Source organism: Amblyomma mixtum, chromosome 1, assembly GCF_055824585.1.
Source record: "Amblyomma mixtum isolate Tamu chromosome 1, ASM5582458v1, whole genome shotgun sequence".
Lineage (NCBI taxonomy): Eukaryota > Metazoa > Arthropoda > Arachnida > Ixodida > Ixodidae > Amblyomma > Amblyomma mixtum.
In genome coordinates, this window is record NC_143012.1 from 323106097 (window position 1) to 323125249 (window position 19153).

At 49.5% G+C, this 19153-nt stretch overlaps 1 protein-coding gene across 1 annotated transcript in view; it reads left to right on the plus strand.

The window, feature by feature from the left end:
- Window positions 1-2742: 2742 nt before the first annotated feature.
- The window catches only part of LOC149372742 (solute carrier organic anion transporter family member 4A1-like), an 80601-nt gene continuing 64190 nt past the window's right edge, over window positions 2743-19153 (plus strand). Inside the window, exon 1 of the mRNA XM_089567280.1 lies at window positions 2743-3624. The gene's annotated coding sequence lies outside the window, so the exon portion shown is untranslated. The remainder of the gene's footprint in view (window positions 3625-19153) is intronic.

A 19153-nucleotide genomic window follows, 5' to 3' on the forward strand; every position in this document is an offset into this window, starting at 1 on the left:
TACACCGTGCGATGCTACGCAAAATCAAGGATCATGTGAGAACTGCCGAAAAACTACGTGCAGCTTTCGCCGCCTCCATTTCTACCTGGAAACGTTCCTAATGAGTTCATCGCGAGCAGAAAAATCACACACCAAATACATGCACTCGGTAGGCACATCCACTCGGTTTTTAATAAAGGCGCTACATATTATTCAAGGACAAAACCCGCTTTTACAGCAGCAACGAAAATAACCGTGCACATAAGGGGAAGGTGGTTGTGTTGAGAGTAGTTTGTTTCTACACTTCTCTTGCCTAAGCAGCCTAAAAAAGCGAAGTGCGGGTTTTAGTTTTTGGGGCATCGCAATGGCATATACAGAATACACCTGTATTTCCTTACTGCCGATAAAACCTGCAAGATCCGTATTCATTGTTGTACAAAGCGCAGCACATAGACGATCAATGCCGCCGCATATGCAGCGCCTGCTGTTCGCTTTTCAGCTGCTTGGATTCACATGCACCTGACACAGCAGTATGGAGAATTGCTACCCCCCCCCCCCCCCCTCCATATAAAAAAGGAAAAAAAAGAAAACAAACTAAATAGCTGGATATAAATGTATAAGAAGTACGACCATGCAATCATTCTTTTATATTTGTGGTGTACGCACAAGTGCCGCATTTCATACTCTACTTGGAATTAATATGAGTCAATACTGTAACTTGATTGCGATCTGAAAAGACAACCTCCTAACTGAGTAGAACGCTTGTGTCTGTACTTTTGGCTCATTCTTTTATTCTCATTCTTTCTAAGCGATCCAGCTGTCAGTCAATGTTTTTATATCACCGTCCATCGCGGTACGACGTTGGTTATTAGGCTGGCAGCAAAATAACTTTTCTGTTTTATTTTGAAGGCCTTCGTCGCACACGTGCTCGCTGCGACTTCGCTTCGCCTCTGTGAGCGAACACTGCTGCATGCCAGCGACGCCACCTGTAGCTTGTTGTGCCTAAAGTCCGCATTATTTCGGGTTGACTTTGCTGGCTCGTACTGCCGGCCTCATTGGTGCTTTTAGGAAAACAAACCGTGTTAACGTGAACTTGACAGTGTTTTAAATATTAACTATTAATTATTATCAATTTTTCGTTTATTCGTTTCTATCATTTTTGTTTTCACAACAGGAAACAAAAATAAAAGCAGCGGTAAGCATTCCTGCTTTTGTCACCAACCGCCTCCCTACACGTACCCACTCGGCCTCAACAGATGACGCACTGTTCTCTTTTCTTTCTTTTTCTGACCACGTTGGCGGTGTGGTGCCGATCGTAGAAGCAGGGGCGAAGGTGTTTCGAATAGTAGCGCGCTGAGTTTGGGGGATTTTCATTTTTTTGGTACGCCGTCGCCATTATGCGAGTTGAGTTGAGGGCAGCGGTCCTTGTGGTGAGTTGGGTTGCATAAGTTTGTGCCTGCATGACAGCCCTGCTTGCGAATCGGCTGAATGCGGTCTCTGACCCTTAAAGAGCCGCCGCGTTAGGATAAATCTCCGTATGTGTGAAGACCAGCCCATGCTTTTCAGCGGGTCTCACCACGTTGAGACAGAAGAAAGGACGCCACATTGTACATAGGTATGGTTTCATGCCAGGCAGACGCGAAAATCCGTACAGGCTTTATTACTGTCTTCCTCAGCAAAAAAAAAAAAACAAAAAACAAAGGCATGTTTTCATCACGAGTTCAAATCAATAAAGATGAATGACATCACACAGTGCCTACACATTCTAATCGCCAATGTTAATGCCTGTCATGATGGCCGCTGCGATCCTTCCCCAGAGTTCGGTTCTATACAGCTGATGATATGCAAGCATTGCCTTGACCTTTACACAGGCGAGGGGAAGGGTAAACAGATGACAAAATTGCATACAACTCAGCTCGACTTTTTTTTTTTTTTGCTGCCTGCAACAATACGCGTGGTTCCTTGTGAAATTAGCTTGACTACTGCAGTGAATTCGCAGCTTTGAAGCCGCTGATAAACTGAATTGTATGTATAAAGAGCCAAGGGCAATGCCTCTCGTGCTTATCAATGATTCCCTATGGCTCGGTTATTCGTGCCAGCGATTTGCGAGCCAGACAGGCACCCAATGAGCAGGCGCAGACCCCGCTCTGCCTGCTGCACTCTTCGGTACTCAAGCTTTAGCAATCTCGGCAGACTGAATCACACCACCAAGCAGCCCACACGCGGAAGTTATGGGACAGGTTCCAAATCGTGACATTTCGTTTTTTTTTTTTTATCTCCGCCGCTCTCTCCAATGTCGCCTGTCTGCCAGCGTGAGAGCCTTACGGGACGCGTCCCAGCCCAAAAGCCGCTCCCTCTCACTACCACATCGTAGCTCTCCCCGCCGCCTCTTGAGAATAGCCTCGCGCCACGTGACAGGCGACGTCATTGCGACGACGAGATACACCTCTCCGACCGCCGTGCCCTGTTCTAAACAAAACGCCCCGTGCTTCTTGCCGCGCCCGTCTTTCGTTCTCTTCCACCCCGTGCGCTCACTCTGCTTCTTTTTTCGGTACGTCGGAGAACGACGACGTCGCGGGGCGCCGGGAAAGACCTGCCCGACGTTGCACAGATTATCAAAGGAAAACGCAGAGGAGGGAAGAAAAGCGGCGGGAGAGAGAAGCTGGGCTATGACGAAAAATATGAAGCAGGCAGCAAGAGAGGAACAGCGCGAGCGCACGCGAAGAAACGCGCGGAGAGGAGGAGCGACCTCTTCTCTTTCTCCTCTTCCCAGCCGTCCCGACCGAAGCCCTGCTTCTGCGCCGCTCTCAATCCGATCGGGCGGCAGCGGCGGCGGCTGCGTCGTCGACGTATACGCTCTCCCCGCGCTCACCCTCTCCGCCACGCCGCGCACGCGGCCAGAGCCAACTTCAGAATCGCTTTTTTCCTCGCGTGGGTTAGTCCGGCCCGGCCGCAGCGGTGTAGTAGGTGTTGGTGGCGGCGGTACCTTGTTGCACCACGACTGACTTTCTTCGTCATCACCGAAGCCGTCGGACCACCGAAGGACGTCTCCGTACCGAGAAACCGCAATCCTCGCTGACGGATCCCCGCCTCTCCAAGTTCTCCAGTGACCGCGGCGACGTTAGCGGAGGCAACAGGTGAAACCGGGCGCCGGGCCGACGCAGCGACGACGAGAAAAGGAGTCGGCGAAAGCGCTACAGTTGCGCTAACTCGCGGAGACATCTGTGCAGCTAGAGGCTTACAAAGCGAGCGAGTTTGTGGAGCGCTGCCTGCCGAGTTCGGCGCCCTCGTGTGAAAGGGAAAAAACAGAAAAAAGGCAGGAAAAACAAACACCGGTTGCTGCCCCCAGCGAAGTGTTATCAGCGAGTGTTTATATTGCGCGTTAGTTCTTTTTTTTTCTTCTCCTTGTTGTCGATTTTTGGTAGTGAAACTGTAATTCGCACGCGCATCGTGAGCGCCTGCGTGATCCCCTTCGTCGACGTAGCGCCGCGAGCCACGTGTTCGCGGCGCGGGAGGAAAAAGCCGGCCGGCGAAACTGGCGTTCTTCGCCGACGTCTACGGCGATGCAACAACAGCGTCGGCGGCCGCGGACTGACCTGGATATGGGACACGTTCCAGTAACAACAGCCTCTGGCAGCCGATCATGTGAGTGGTGTCGGCGGACTTCGTTTTCTACACTCGCTTTGCCGTGTGACGAGAGTCACGTACAGCACGCGCCTAAGGTTCGTTCTTCAATGAGCTGTCACTTCGCGCTCGCTGTAGTTGCGCGTCGCTTGAGGCTATTTTTGCCGTTCTTTTTTATTTTATTCAGGAACAAAATGGGGGCGGCAAATGGCTTGAAGTTCTGGCAAACAGACTGCTGGTGTGTGGCGACGATCTTGTCAGATTAGTCGCCTTCGTCTCAGACAAGGAGCTAACGCCCCCTTCTGTGTTTAGCTCACCCAGGAGAAACACGAACAGTCCGTACAACGATAAGGAAGGCGTTAACGACGGCTTTCCGTTTTCGCTTGCTTTTTTTAGTATAGGCTACGTCAAACGTTCCTCGCCGGTAGAGCAATCAATCCTCGCGCAGCGTTCTGCGATTTCGAAAGCAGCTGTGTGACTTGTTTGTCGGCTGAGCACTCGGGCATCCGCCGATTACAGTCAGAAATGGGCAGCTTATGCAACTCTTCGGAGAAGCTTCATCCGCTCTGACCAGTTCCTCCCTCCTGGCGTTTGCCTTAACCTACACGATGGCTGTAGTAATCCCAGCAGCACGAGCTGGTCGCGTATTCGTGAAAGAAGGAAAGTTCGTATACGTCTCGGGATCCTTCATACAACACCGCGCCGCAATCACTCTGAAATGAGCGCTGTTACCATTGGTCAATTGAATGTCAATTAACTTTGTTTTACCTTTACGCGACGCAATCGAAGAATGTTCGGATGGCAATGAACAGTATGGAGATGCATTTCAAAGATCGCACTTTCCTGCCGCAGCCAAGATCACACTTAAACCTGACCGCTCTGAATAATTCATCTTGCTACTGCCAGACAAATCTTCTTTTCCGTTCATTTTTCGCTCCTCTCTCTTGTCTTCTTGATTGATCCTTTAACTGACATTTCAAATTATAGCTTCGACCAAGTTTGCAATCTGCTGGGCGTTAATTCTCGTTCTTGCGAATTTCCGATAGAGCGATTCCAACGCCATTGCGCAACCGTGCGTGCGCGACGAATGCAAACGCATGCCGCAAACAGGTGCTGCTGAAGTTAAGCGGGCGTTAAGTCAGCGCCTAACTACTCCGACGTTCAGGCATCTCGGAGTAGTTATGCGCCCGCCGTGGACTACGCTTGCTTTGTTCTAATGACGCGATATTCTGAGAATATTCAGACTCATTAGTGTGCCTCCTGAGAACATTTCTTATACTGTCGTCAGCGGCGGGCTTCTTGCCGCTCCCTAGTGATGTCGACACAATCTCAGCCGCATCGTGGTGCAGAAGGCGACGCGTATACAGATAAAATCACTGCCGTCGAGCATTTGGCGCTTGTTTGCTTTCCTTCCAAGAAACTAAATGACAGCAAAATTTCCATCCAATCCGAGGTTGATGACGTAGTTTCTCTGAAACGCGGCATCAAAAGCACGGAGTAAAATCTGTGCGGTATTTCATTTAAAGTCAGCGGTTTAGGAATTAAAGAGAAGACACGCTCACTTGCGATCTGTTTTGATTATTGATGGTCGCTGTCCTTTTGCAGACACAAAAATTCGCTCCAGCATGCATTCGGATATCCTTCCAGCAAAGCGAAGCGATCTAAGAAGAATTTTCGATGCTCTCCGAGTGGTGCGAGTCGCGTGATGTCGCGACACGCCATCAATAGGACGAGCCTATTGTTACAGGCAGCTGTCTGCCGCGGCCGCATGACGCTCTGACGAGAGCTAACGTCACCTGGGAGGTGTGTGCGTCCTAAGAATGCCTGACGCCGCTAGGAAGCGCTTAATTATCTGCGTGCAGCGGCATGCGTACCGTCACATTGCTTCGTGCTCCACTTTTTAAGCCTGCAAGTTTTTCCGAGTGTATTGGCGACGGTGAGTCGGACGGATGCGGACTGGAAGTTAGCGAGGGTAGGGCTGCAGCACGTAGGGCAGTGCAGGGTTAATTGGATTTTTCCTGCAGTGGATGTGGTTGGGTTGACGAAGTTTTTTCTCTTTCACTGATTATTGTGATGTTCATTGTTAGGCGTACAATTATTTTCCGTCACTCTGGTATCGGCGCAAAAATAAAGTTGGGTGCGCTGCATGGCATTGAGTAAACGCCTGTGGATGCTATTAACTAAAGGTTATTCTGGAGAGCCCGACTTACGCTCGCAAGTCGGAGTTATATTTCCTGAACAAACGACCGTCGGCGTGACACGAAAGCTGGAGCTGTCAGTGCGACGGCTTCTCCGCTTGCGGTTTGTGTACGCATCCGGCTCACATAAAGGAGGTACTCGGGAAGATTGTCTGCGTAACAAAACTGTCAGAGATAAAGTGAGGGTGCCTCTTGCGATAAGCGACGGCCGCCAACAGGGCTTCTCCCGAGCGGCCAAGTGCGGAAAGCATGATAGGGGCGTGCTGTGCTCTCTGCGAGCGGGAATCGACCCGATTCTCAGCCGATATGACAGAGAGAGATTGTTGAGCGTTTCAATGGCTGATGTTCGTCAAATGGGCCCAACTTGTTTAACGCAAAGCGTTATTTAGGTTGTCAGTTTACGTCATGGGTCGAGTAAACTAATGTTAGAATGACGTTTCGGTGCTGTTACGGACACCTCGATCATGCTCAACTGGATGCGAAGATGTTGTTCCTTCATATCTGAATGGCTTAGGAAGTTATCGCTCGTAAAATCTGCTCTCACACGACTTGTTAATGGCACCGCTGTCTTGAGGACCAGGGATCTGAGCAGAGGGTGGTCTGATAGGATCTTCTCTTCCTCTACACGATAAGAGCATCATTCCACTTACGCGGTGAGCGTTACTAATTGCTCGCAGGCGTGTCCTGGAAGTGTGCTTCGTCGTTGAACTCGGATAACAACAGATGGCATAGCATCACTGCGGCATCTGGAATCTTTAATCATACAGGCCACATCACTCACGTTGAACCTAAAGGAGGGAAATCTAAGCCTATTTGAAAACAACCCACATCTGCTGATACTTTCATGGTGAACAAGGCACCTGCTTGGAGCCGAAACGTGGAAGATCTTTATCACTGGTCGCCGTCTCTGTTTTTGTTTCAAATGTACCCACCCGGCCAGACAGGATTCCATTACACACTCAAGTTCACGACAATGCAGCGTTTGTGCTGTTTAACCTTTTCCACAAAACCGTTTTCCCGTGCAGTATTTCATGCTGATGTGTAGTCAGCGCTCGCAGAAAAGTCAGTTCGAGCGAGAAGTGATTTAAATGTCAGTGAACGTCTTTGTAAGGGCCTCGCCACTGTAGATAATAAATTAAGCGTTAACAGGCTGTATAAATTACGCCGGCGAAATTATCGTACTCTATCACTCGCAATACACACGCGTAAGGAGCCTCAGAGCGCTAGCCAGCGGCAGCAGCTACAAGTACAGTGGGCAAGCAGTCCTTGCACTATGGAACCTCGACGTTCTTTCCCGCATGATGGCGAAATGAAGGACACAGAGCCTCGCGTTTGATGACAGTAGTTGGCAGCGGTGGAGTTTGCTCAGCCAGCGATGTACAAACGCTATCGTGCGTATGCCATTACCTGCGTCGTCTCTCCCTTGCTTTCAACTGTGGCAGCGACTGCTTTATCGCCTTTTCTTCATGTTATTTCCCCCTTGTTTATCACGGAAGCTTTCGCTCGCGTTGCAAGGTTCCTTGCACATTGCGACGTCTGGCACATACACTCTGATGTGGGCGGCATTCCAAGTTCAACCATTGTTACTTGTCTGGCCAAGACTGCACCAAACTGTCACGGGGATAGGTAAATATGAGCTGAGATTGTAATAAGAAGTAAATGTTACAGAACAACCTTTTGCGTGTACAGCGGAAGCCTACAGACAAACTCATCGACTTCGAGCGCATGCGTTGTGCTCGTCTGCTGTGCGTCGAGTTTGCAGCTGCAGGGCGTAGCCGTTATTCTGTGCGTCCTTCGTTCAAACGCCGCAGAGGCCATTGTGTGTGAGGCAGATTTTTGCAGATGTCTCGACAAGAGACCGCCACATGGGCAGCTCGCGCAAACCGCATGTGCATAAATTCACAAACAGGGTTTGCGAACGCAATGGCAGGAAAAGCGAACGCTCATTCGCAAGTGCTACGGAGATTAGGGCTGCAGGGGAACTCGTGGTATACCATAATACAAGCTATCCCAACTGTCTGTTCTGGAAACGGGGAAATGGCGTACCTCCGAATTCCCGTCGCTCTTGTACGAGAGTTCATTGTCCAATAGGTGACTGCTGGGCGGCCACCGACGCAAATGTTGTCAAAAAGCGGAAAAGAGCGCCATAACATTTTCCGCATTCAGAAGAGAAAGTAACGTTTTCAAAAGTGAATTAAGTGACGCACAGCACGTACAGAGGGCGAAACACATGCCTAGAACAACCAAACTGTGTGTTTCGCCGCTCCCAAAGCCACTGCGACCAAGAAGGCAAAAAAATGACGATTAAATTCTAGTTTAACTGCACGTGTTTACATCCAGACCATTTTTAACCAAATCTTATCGCTAGTTATCGCGTTTTCAGCCCAAAACACGCTCAGAACGTGTTCTAGGCATGCGTTTTGCCCTCTGTACGTACATATAGCACACGTTATTGCACACCGTCATTCTAACGCGTTTAAGTAACGCGTCGTCTGCGTATTTGTGCATATACAAACCGTTGCCTCCTCGATGTGTTTCGGAAATGCCCTGGATGATACCATCCCTGTTGTAAGTCGTCATTAAGTCGCCAGTTGATATGGACAAAGTCTGAATGTCCACTGAAAGCCGACAGTGGACGATCTTTGAAGTTCTCGGAATCACAACGCAAGAAATGGTACTTAAGACAGGAAAACGCAGTGTACCCTCTGACCTTCCTTGCTTCTGGCCTGTGTTTCGCTGGCCTTGTGCACTTCTGTCTTTGTGCTGACCTCACAGAAGAGCCTTCGTGAGGTATTTGTGCAAACGCAAAACGCGACAGCGCTTGGAAAAGCAATTCCCTTCCGAGTAGCGTCACTGAACCGGAAGCAAGTGAATGGAGGCGCCCTTGGAAAAAACAAACATGCGTGTTCTGCCCCTTATATAGGGCGCGTCATTGTCCGTTTGTATAAGATGGTGCACGAGCAACGGCACTGATCGCGTAAAGGACGACGTCACCCTAGATAGGATGATCGTGTGAGCAAGAACGGGAAAAGGAAGTGAGACGCTTCCCGTAGGGCGTGCCATTGCGATGAGATTCCATTCGCTGAGTATGTGCTTCCAGAATGGCGAAATGGCCGTGCGTAGTCAAGGTCATCGCCTGGAGATCTTACTCTCTCCATTCTGTCGCGTGGTATGTAAGGTGGCAAAGTAGTTCGTCATGGGAACTGTGAGGATGAACTGTATGTGTAGTCGTGAAAAAGCTGTAACTTTAAATGACGCGGCGACGACCAAGAACGACCGGTGGCACCGTACAACCAGGCGAGCATAAATTAACAGCCAGATAATCACAGACGGGATAATGGTGCCTACGTCTAATTTCTAGTGGGATAATCCTGAGGTGTCAGCGCTTGTGAAACCACATTTGCAGAAGCGAAACAATTTTTAGAAATGCGATAGTATATATAATGCCTTCAGTCAAACCGTAAAAGTTATAAGGCACATCAAAGACCCGCCTCGCGGCTTGTCTAACGCCGATTATGCTGCTTCAGCCGCGATTGTGTGCGTTCTCGCACCGGTGTTTATCTGGTTGGTGGTTAATATTCTCAATAGCCGCACGTTACCTTCGTTAGTTTTCAGTCGTTCGTAATCTCAGATAAGCTTGTTGAAGGCTGTACAGCTTATCCAAAGATGTCTATGCCTTGCAGTGTTTCTTCCTAGCTTTATTCAAACACGAAATTATTTTGTGCTTTCGATCTTTCATTGAGACGCGTTTTAATCTAACTTTACATCGTTTTCTCTTTCCCGCCGCGGTGTCTCAGTAGCTTCGGCTCTATCCTGCTGATCCTAAGGTCGCGGGACAAAATTATTACGGGATTAGTGTTCTTGCAAAAGAGGACGCTGCAGCGATATTCCGCACCGATGTCCGGTCGCCTTCTTTCCCATCAAAGGTAGTACCAGCGCGCCTCAGCGGCAGTACTGGGTATCAGGTGCAGACCGCGGCGAAACATGACAACTCTGTGCGGCGTCTTTGGTCCACAGAAATGCATTGTGCTTGCAAGCCGCATTCTCTGGGTCTCGCGTGTCCGGTATGCATGTAACGTAGCTTATTGTTCACGTAACCCATTGTTCCCTCTTATATACGGCGAGGGTGATGTCAGTAACGTTGAGGTAAGTGTAGATTATAATTGTCCCCATTTTCTTCTGGCCTGCACAAGCGCCGCAACTAATTTCTATCTCTATGTTATCACTCAGTTACGGCCTTAATGGGGGAAATCTTATCGATAGCTGAGTATTACAATGAGACGGTCATAGTACATCAAGAACCAAAGAGGTTGATGCGAAGCAAGCAAAACCGCTACACTACGCAGTGACAGTGATATGTTCTCGCGGTTGTAGAAGCGTGCGAGTGTCATGATTTAGCGTTGCTAGGGACAGCGACCGCATGACGAATGCTTGCTGGTGCTCGCTGGCTAACTTGGTTTAGGTAAACTTAAGAGCAAAGATTTAACGACCCGAAGAACCTGAACAACAAATGATGACGGGAGTCGTAACGATTAGGTACCTCCTTGTTGTCTACAATGTCTTCATGTATGAAAACCTCGTCTCGTTCTTGACTTCCGATGCCCACGTGCGCTTGATGTATGAAAGCCGCGGCGGTATTCAGTGTTCACTTATTAGTACGACATTGTTGTCTCCTTCTGTCGCCCTGCGTTGTTGGGGAGAATTGTTCGGGTCAGCGATGTCTTACCAACTGGCTTACAGCTGTACAGTTTTGAGTGCTTGAATCCCGCAGCGCTGGTCGCTGTCACTTTTTTTTTCTACATAATGTCGGAGGAAACACGGGACCACTACGTGCGTGGATGACATGTAGGTTTCCTGTGCGCCCATAAAAGTTGGTGCTCGTATATAGTATGTTGTCCCTATACCGCTACGCTGCTGTGGAGGAGGGAGCTATAATATGTTTGTCCGGTACGTGAATAGGCTTTAGGCGCGCGGACAAGTCGTTTGTGTGCATGTCTGACAAGGATTAGTGCCTCTCAAATTGCCCCTCCTTATGCCCTATTCGGATTCACATTTTGCAGTGAGCTGGTCAGTGTTAGGGCAGAGTTGTTCAGTCGGCGTCTCGACCGCATAGCAGTGCACCACTGGCTCGAATCAGCGTGTACAATGCACTTTAGACGAGTGGAAAGTTTGCCTCCTTGGTTTTACTGTCGGGCGGCGTCGGATGTGCCAAGGTCTTATCCTAGAAACATCTCCGCGATATATGCGATTCTGTTCATCCTAGTGCGCACTGGGATGCCATTTCTTGTCGTAGGATTCTCCATTACAGCCGAAATGTTCTCAAGGCCCATGTCGTAAAGTCCGACGCCACGTGTGCCTGGGAGGGATAAGAATAAAGGAAGGGGGGGGGGGGGGGGTAGCGCATCTTGGAGAGCTGTAGTCAGTACACTGCCTCTTTCGTCTTATCTCAGGCTGAAAGATAAGGCCTGTAAGCACAATTGAATTCTCCTGGATAGGCGCCACTTTCTCGAGACGCAGAGCCTGATACGGTGTTCTGCAACTCGTGGTAATGATTGCAGGTCAAGAGGTCTGTGTGTTCGCCTTTCGGCCTCGCATATTTTCTGAGATACCGGGTTTCTTACTACAGCTGGGGGTCTCTTTCTTGGAGCTGATTTTTCGTAGTGCCTTAGGAATGCTTGCGGTGCCATCAGGCAGAGTATTATAGCAGCAGTGATGTTAAATGACAATTTCTTTAAAAGCAAACGTAACCTCTTCATAATGGAAAGGGGTGCAGTATTCGTCGGTTTTCTTGGCCGACAGTTCCGCAGGGATTATTTTTTGAATGCTGCAGGCACCTCTGGTGGGTTGAAATCCAGAAGAAAAAATACAAATTTGTAATCATTTTGAACGCGGCAGTTCTGACTCTGGCATATATTTTTTTTTTTTTTCGCGTGCGTAGCAGGTTTGTGGGGACTTCTGGGAAGAAGCTGCTGATTTTCGCACTCCTTCACCAAGCATTTGGCGCTTACGTATTTTGGTGCTTGCGGAGATGGGTAAATGTTTATTGCACTAGAGATGACCCAGTGGCCCAAGATACAAAGCGATGAAAACCACTGTAGAACAAAATGAAGGAAAATATATATTTAAATAGGTGTAAATTCATAATTAAAGAGATAGATACAGAGAGAGGGGAAAGGCAGGGATGTTAACCAGAAAGGATTCCGGTTAAAGAGGGAAGAGAGAAGGAACGGGAAACAGTCACAATCTGTCAATCAGGGCAGTCTCTCTCAAAAAACAAAACAGCGCCTTGTAAGCCTTCATGGCAGTCTATTGTTAATTCTGTGTTGAGGAAAGGACCTAGCGCATCTTGCACACTATGAGAAGGTACAAACATGCCTCGTTGGTCAATGACAGTGTTTTTCACAAGTCCTGTGACTGCCATGATGCGTAGTTGCTCGAACACTCAGCGGGAGTTTCGTGTTGATTCCTGTACACCATATATTTTCAGCCACACCGAAAGAAACAAGTTGCTTTTACTCTTGTGATGAAAATTTAACGACAACTGCAAGTCGCATAGTCAGGTTTTCATACTGTGAACTTGTTGTGCGCACAGAATGAGGAACACATTCTTTGAGTTCACGTTGTGCTTGCCTGAAGTTCGCATTGCGTATTAGCGCACTGCCACCCCAAAGTCTTCTCATCCAGGTGTTACTGGACTGCAGCTGGGTGAAAAGACAGCGCTTTTCTTGGAATAAATCTTGGCGTTGTGGTCGTTCTCGCAGACAAAGTAAACTGATGCGCTATCAACTGGACTTTGTCTCATCCTACCGATAACCCCTTAGCGATAGCAGCCACACGGCTTCAGGCAGGGACTTGCTGAACCCAACCTAGATCGTTCTTTTGTGACTTTGAGAATCCGCAGCTCTAATGTTGAACAGCCCTTTGGTGGCGCAACTCTTGAACCCCGCATTCATTCTACCCCTTCTTTTTAATGCTAAGCACCGGAGGTGCCTTAGCCCAGCGCGTTAGACGCGCTAGCACATTGTCCTGCTTTTGCTGTTACTCTAGTGGGAACGGGGGGGGGGGGGGGGGGGGTGGGGGGGGGTTGGTAGTGCCGTGCGATTCAAAGGGGAACGAACCGGATCTTTTGGCTCCACCTCTTTTGAGCTCGATCTATTTTTCTTCTTTCTACCCCTCTTCCTTCTTCCTCTCTTCTTTCGTGCTCCTTTTCCTTCTTTTCTTTCTTCCTGTCTTTCTTAGGCGTGCTCTATATGTTTTTTAGAACAGTCTGGCTTGTTGTTATGCCTCCTCCGACACTGGTTTATGCACCTGAACTCGTTCTTTTTTGTACTGCTCGTACTGTCTGGCGAGAAAGATGGCTTCCTAACAGGCGCTGATTATTCCCTTCCCTCTTGCTTCTTCTCTTAGACGAGACAGTTCCTGACGTCCTCGCAGCTCTAATTCGTTTTCGCTTTACTACCATCAGTTACGTTGCTTTCCTGGATATAACGCTCTCACCGTTATTTTTTTTTTTTTCCAATGAAATTACGGAGCAAGTTTTGCGTTCGCAATCAGTTACACCGATGCAGCCAAGTTGTTGTGAGAGCGATTAGCAGTCGTGGACCTGCTGCTGTCTTCAAGGGACATAGATGACAAATTGACGTTGACTTTTATCTGCAGTTTGCCGCGTTCTAATGACAAAGAGGCTGCTTTCATTGTAAACGCGGGCTTTTTTAAGCTGGAAGGCAACAAGAAATGAAATACAGGTGTCGCCATCACTGGCTGCTTTCGCAAGCAAGATGCAATGCCTCTGACAGCCTCTGGCGCCCTGATCACGGAGGCTGCGCTATAGCGCCATTCACTTCCTAACGGTGACCACGAAGTCCTATTCTGTCTTGACGTCACGAGTCTCAGTTGAAGCTGTGGGAAACACTTTAAATCCAATTTTCCCAGTAATAAATGCATCGTTGGCTGCCGTACAAACATCAACATATCCAGAAAAGTCATACAATTTATTCTGACTAATAACGATAATTGTTCCTTTAGTGTTCATTTCAGTAAGACGTGGTTACCTACGGTAGCTGCTAAGCCGCCTGGCCCTCCGTTGTATGCGTACTGAGACCGTACACTACAGCTGAAGAGAGTCCTAACGCAAGAGCTGCTCACAAGATTTGTTACGGAAGTAAAAATAAAAATAAAAAAACGAGCATTTATTTTGCTGTCTTATGGTTATGATTGTAGTTAGCGTTCCACTGTCCAGAAAATGACTGAGGACGAGAGACAAAGCTTCGTCTCCGCTCTGCCTCGTCAGAGCGACAAGCGCCGAAGCCGCACGCTCGAGCGACCGGAAACAAACGCGCTGCGCTCACGTACGCGTGTCTGGATAACCCCGCCGCCGGGTCACACGGCGACGGTCGTCTGAGTGGGGCGGTGGGGGGGTCGATGAGGGGTGTGGCCCGGCAAGGGGACCCCGGGCCTGGCGACCGCGGCATTGATTATTCTTCTCATCTCCACGCTGACGACGACCTGCTTCGCCAGCGCCGTGTTGCGTATACACCGCGCGCCACGTGAGCGAGCCGCGGCGAGTTTTTCAGCGTAACGTATAGCGCGGGTTTCCCAGCGTCCAGTTACGGACCGCGCTCCTTCGATTTGCGTGACGTAATCGCGGCGTAACGTTTTCGTCGTGTTGATTGTTCTTGCGCGCTTTGCGGCTTCGTTCGTGTACGCGCATTCGTGATGGTTGCCGTGTGACGCACTAAATGTACGAGTGCTATATCATAGGTCGCGAGGTCAATCTGTGTGTCCATTTCGTGGATCTGTGAATCATGCCTCTCATCTTTTCTGTCGTTCGTTCTTCTTTGACCAATAGGCGGCCCACGGCTTCTGACCTGGCACGCTACTTCCGCGGTGCTTCCTTTCTGTCATTAATGATGCGCACGCTGAGCGTTGTCAGTTTTGCAATAATGGAATAGTGAGAGGTGCATTTGATCGCTTTTTTTTTTTCGAGTGAGCAATCTCTTTCGGCGCCGATGTTGTGCAGTAAGAAGTGACTGGAAGCTCGGTGTCCTCACTGGTCTCTATAGACGCACCATTATCATGAGGAAAGATTTCAAGCTACCGCCCTGTAATCAGGCTTAATGCAATTCAGACCGTTTTCGCAGCAGTGTTTCTTGTAATCTGTAAGCTTCGGGACATGTACCTAAACAGAGTTCCACTATTAATCCAACTTAATTTGGAGAAGTTAGCCGAATAATGCCTAGTTCTGCAAGCCAGTTACTGACATGTAAATTAGTATTGTAGAAAGCCACTTACGTTCATCGCAAGCCGCATGAAATTCGATAATGACGACGCTTCGTTTGTTCCATCCTTGTAACACATTTTGATGCTAGGGATTGGTCTGCGGGTAGAACTGAAATGTCTCGAGCCAACGTTTTTAAACCACCATCGCGTACATTTTCGCTTGTAATATACCCCGTGAGGCAAGGCCTGATTACTGAGTGGTTTAAATACCAAGAGACAGCGATAACAGCGCATTGCAAGTGTCTACACTCCGTAGGTGCATTTGCATGCGCACACTGGAGACGTCGCTAAATTCTACGTAGATGTGCAGCTTGAAAGGTCCGCCATTTCACCTCTATAGCTTCACCGTGTGGTCACCGGAAGTCCGCTTGCGAGCCGCAAGTGCCCCTCGTTCTTTCTTCTTGGTGCTGCAACTCTCACCGTCGCCGGAAATACGACAGTGTGATCAGCGCTGTGCATTTGCAATGTGTAGCATGGTTTCTGTACTGGGTCCGTAACTGTTGGCCCTTTTTATACCCTGTGGGAATCTGGCTTTCCGCCGTCGCCTTTGCGCGGCTAGCCGGCCTCCCGCGTTGTTTCTCCTCTTTCCCTTGCTCCCGCCTCAGGCGGTGGAGAGGCGGCTGGGTGACTAATCACTGTCATTTAGCCACAGCTCCGCCCCGGCTCCCCAACGGCCTTTGCCATTGGCGCCTTTTGGCGGGAAATCCGGGACCCGCTCTGGGCGGCCGCGCACTGCGCGACCGTCCGAGCGGGGCCCAGCGAGAGAGAGATCCCTCCGAGACAGCGTAAGGTGCGTACGTTACTGTTTGTCCCTGCCGGCCTTTGCCGCTCGGACCAGTGCTTACTCGAGCTCGCCCGCACGTGTCCTCCGACCTGCAGCGGCTCGAGCCTGTCCAGCGGGGTCCAGCGACCTCTGACAGGCGTACCTTGCGTTGATGCCCACTCTCTCTCGCAACCGGCCCAACGGTCGACACGAGAGAGAGATCACAGCACTGCCGCGGGGACATTCTCCTGCAGCGGCGTGCTAGCGGTGCGCATTACTCGAGTCGCTTCGTGCGCGCAGCGGAGCCTTGCTCCTCGCGCGCCCCCGGGACGGGGTGACGATTGAGTGTGTGTGTACTGCTGAAGGACGACGTGAATAAACGTCTCCTTTGTGAACTTGGAGGCCTATTTCTTTGCGGCGAATCGCTCTCCTCCGAGCGGAGGTTGAGTGCGCCGCATCGGTGTCCCAGTGGTGTGTGGTGACGGCTGATCGGGGCCCTTGGCTCGCGCGAAGCTCGAACCCGCGGTGGGTGGTGGCCTGTGTCCACGTAGAAACCCACAACCCCAACCAATCCCAATGACTCGGTGGCTGCGGCGTTCGACCGAGCCTTTGGTGGCGTATCGAGCCACTGTCGTGGAGGCTCCATTTCGATGAAGGCGTTACGCAAAAGATGCCCTTGGGCTGGGTGGTATTAAAGAACCGATGGTAGTTCCTTTAACAGCTTTTTAACGGGTTCATTAACGTGCATCATAGCTGCAGTGTTGCTTTGGCACGTAAGGATCAGACTGTTTTTTGTGTGTGTTTCTTGTACCTGCATATGTGCAGTACGCGCAGTGTTTGGCTTGCACTCCTAGAAGACGGTGTTTCAGAGCACATGTCTCCTCATTTCTTCTAATGGGCCGCATTTGCACATTTTGTTTCCCTCGGGCCAGTAACCGGAGAAGGAGAAAGGGGTGCGGAGAGAGAGAAGAAAATAGCCAAGCGCACTGCGGCTCATGCCGCTTTTGACAACTTTAAATATTTGCTGCCTTGGTTGTAGCGAATGCTAAATGGGAACACACCCGGTCACCACAAAATATCTGTAGCCGCCAACTTGCAAGTGAAACATGATGGAGAACCGGCCATAGTCAACCCGTTGACAGCAATTAAGAGGTGCTACACGAATATGAAAGAAATTTAGATGTCACTGACGGGGTGCTTCAGGACTAAAGGTTGAAATGTTTAGAGCTAGCTGGCTGCATGCGGCCGAGTGAACCGGAGGGGTCCGTGTTTGGGACTCCTGTCTTGGTGTATGCCGAGGATCGGATGGCGGCAGTAGCCGCGATCATTCAGAAGCAGCGACCGACCTCGGCAACAGCGCCACTAGCTGCATCGCAATAAATCACGCCTCGGGTTAGGCGCACGGCCGAACGCGAGCTCTGCCGAACAGCTTCCGTAACGGCAGACGCGCCGCGCGCAATCTGATACACCCCGAAGAGAGCTCCACTCTCTGCCTTTCCCTTTCTTTCTCTCTCTCTCTGTCAGCGGCTGTTTTTAGGAAAGCGTCGGACGTTCGAGGACGATTGTCCTTGCCCGCGTTTCGTTTGCGCGATGCCGTCTCGCGACGCGTCGCGTGAGGTTCTGCACGCAACGCGGAAAGAAGAGGGAGCGGCGATGACGTGGCTCCCGCAGACACGTCATGTCGGACGAGGAAGCAGCTCAGTGTACTACAGAAAGGGCGAAGTGCGCGTACTGTCTTAAGATGTGCAGTTAGCGTGAGCACTGGACCGCGTGCCCTGTCCTATACTATCAGAGCACCCTAACGGAACCGTGAGGGACCAGGACACATGCGCATTGCATGCCTGACACGCACTGCGCATGCGGATGTACTATCAGGGACAAAAGTCTCCGGGACGAGTGAGCTGCAACCAATATGGGCATAGCTTTGTTAACCGCTTGCTGTTTTAGGCTACACTCGTGGAGATTAAATTTGAATTAGCTTCTCTTAAGTGTGCCGGTGAAATTAGGAGATCGTCGGCAATCATTGCAGCAATACGCCCAAATTGCTATTTAAGCGGTCTGGAGTCTTGTGTCTCCGATAGTACATTGGTTTATGGCGGCTCCGTTAGAATGCGCCGATAGCTCGCGAAGCCAGGCGCTCACGTGTTCACGCTAACTGCGACCGAGATAGCACTTGCACGAGGTCGTGTGGAGTGTTCCGAGGCGGCGCGACATAGACACGCGATGATAAGTGGAGGAGATATGCACGTGGATTTTCTATTTTTGCAGGTTGTGAAACTGCAGGAGAAAAATACGGAACTAATGGTGGCGCGTTGTTTGGAAACAAGATGAATAAGGTAAATGACATCATATGTCGCTATACGCCAGATCTACCAAATAAAGTGAACTCTTAATATATTATATCTTTATACTCCCGTCTGTCCCTCACTGTTTTATTATTTGGAGTACTACAACCAAACAAAATACCGAAAAAATAGCCCTGGCACAGAAGCGAGAAATAAGGATAATAGCGAATGTACCACAGTACTCACACAGAGATAATCTTTTTATTAGTTTTGGTGTTGTGGGTGCCTTTCGGCTATTATGCATGCACGAAAAGCTCTCGTTACAAGCGCTGTTTTTTTCCAAATGCTTCACATGACCCTCTGCGTTCTTTATTTTAACCTACAGCAGCACACTTCTCGGTTATTACCATTTTTCTGCACTAATTACTATACTCAATCAATATCCTATGAATTAACAGTACTCCTAATGCCCTCGACGACAAAAATGTTATGCTCTAAAACACGTCTAGAAAATCCCTAATTTTATTTCTTAATTTCCTTGAACAATGAAATAAACCGTGGCATCTTGGTCATGCGTACTGCTTGTTGAAATTGTTCTCACTGTTGAAGTTTGTGTGTGTCTGTTCCTCCTTCCTGTGTTCTTGCGCAGTGCTTGCTGCCGGAACTGTGGGCACAACGGGCCTGCAAGCTGCGTATCGCTGCTTTTTTTTCAGTTTGTCCCTGCTTGAGAAATAAAGGATTTTTTTCAATTCACTTTAACGCCATTCGCAATAAGAAGTTCATATGGAAGCCGCGTCGGTGGCTCAGTGGTTATGGTGCTAGGCTACTAAACCGAAAGACGCGAGTTCGATCCTGGCCGCCGCGGTCGCGTTTCTATGGAGGCAAAATAGGTCCGTATATTGTGCGATGTTAGTGCACGTTAAAGAACCTCAGGTGGTCGAAATTATCTGGAGCCCTCCACTACGACTTCCTTCATAGCCCGTATCACTTTGGTATGCGTTAAACTTCATAAGCAAACAAGTCCA